The sequence below is a fragment of the Euprymna scolopes genome, chromosome 25 (assembly GCF_053919585.1).
Source record: "Euprymna scolopes isolate OS-2025 chromosome 25, ASM5391958v1, whole genome shotgun sequence".
Taxonomy (NCBI): Eukaryota; Metazoa; Mollusca; class Cephalopoda; order Sepiida; family Sepiolidae; genus Euprymna; species Euprymna scolopes.
This window is the reverse complement of record NC_136506.1, coordinates 101,786,935-101,788,389: the sequence shown is the minus strand read 5'-3', so window position 1 is coordinate 101,788,389 and position 1,455 is coordinate 101,786,935. Positions and strand designations below refer to the sequence as shown.

The window sequence follows — 1,455 nt, the reverse complement described above, 5'->3', positions numbered from 1 at the left end:
TATTGTTATTATTTTTGTTATTATTGTTAGTATTGTTGTTATTATAGTTGTTAGTATTGTTATTATTATTATTACTATTATTATTATTGTTATTGTTATTATTATTATAATCATTGTCATCATCATCATCATCATCATCATCATCATTATCTTATTAAGCTTATCGCTCCCTCCGTTATCATGCTGTGCATCCCTAAAAAAGGAAAGTGGAATATTCCAAAAATTCAATAAAAATTAGTTGTCTTTCTTAGCCTTTTTGCTAAGATCAAAGTGTAGTATCTGTTCTTCAGGTGCTACATTTCAATTTATTCTCTCTCAGTGGAAGAGAAATCCTTTACGACTAAAACAAATTTTTCTCCATGTTAAGTAAACGACCCTGGTGTCTAAATCTGTCTCGTGGTGGCGCATTGTGAATAGGTACTATGTTTAATGTAACAAAGTTTTAATATTAAAAAGGTAACTGGAAAAAGTTATTTCTGATTTAATTACAAAATACCCTGGAAGTGTTCCTCCTGATGAAATATAAAATGCCCTGGAAAATGTCCATTCTGATTTTTTCTTGTTTACTAGCCTCCCCACAAGGGCAGAATTGGACATGAGGTCGGTTAAAAATTTAGGGGGAAACCAGCTCCCCAAAAGGGTCTCTCTGGTCAATAACAAAAATCAGAATTGTGTCAGTAATGAAGGATTTCTCCTCAATTAACCAAGACCATAAATGGGGGAATTTAAGTCACTGGAATGCTGAAACTGATAGTACACTCAGGCATTCATGTGTGAAGCCATGGTTACCTAATCTCTAACCGTGTTAATGTTTTTATGCATTACTTTCGAAAAGCGGCTGAAACAGTTTATGATTTAAACATTACTTTATTTCAAGTATATTTTAAGCAATGGGTTACGGGATATGAAATCAGTCCCGGAAATTACTCTTACCGTTTACGATTTAAACATTACTTTATTTCATGTATATGTTTAACAGTGGGGTGGATGATATTAAATAAGTCCCGAAAATGGGTGAACCCGTTTACGCATTACACATTGCTTTATTTAATGTATATTTTTAACATTGGGGTGGGAAATATGAAGTCGCTTCCGAAAATGGTTGCAAGCATTTACGTCTTGGACATTACTTTATTTAATGTATATTTTTAACAGTAGGATGGGAGATAACAAGTCGGTCCCGGAAATAACTGACAAAGTTTACGATTTATATATTACTTAATTTCATGTATATTTTCATCAGTGGGTGGGGATTATAAGTCAGTTCCAGAAATAGCTGACACAGTTTACTATTTAGACATTATATTATTTAATGTATGCTTTTAGCAGTGGGTTGGGGATATAAAGTCGGTCTCGGAAATGGCTGAAACAGTTTACTATTTAGACATTACATTATTAAATGCATATTTTTAGCAATGCGTTTGGGATATAAAGTCGGTCCCAGAAATGGCTGAA

The 1,455-nt window shown here is 32.9% G+C and overlaps 1 pseudogene; it reads left to right on the top strand.

The window, feature by feature from the left end:
* Window positions 1–238: 238 nt before the first annotated feature.
* LOC145247716 (U2 spliceosomal RNA) lies at window positions 239–355 on the top strand (annotated as a pseudogene).
* The last annotated feature ends 1,100 nt before the right edge of the window (window positions 356–1,455 follow it).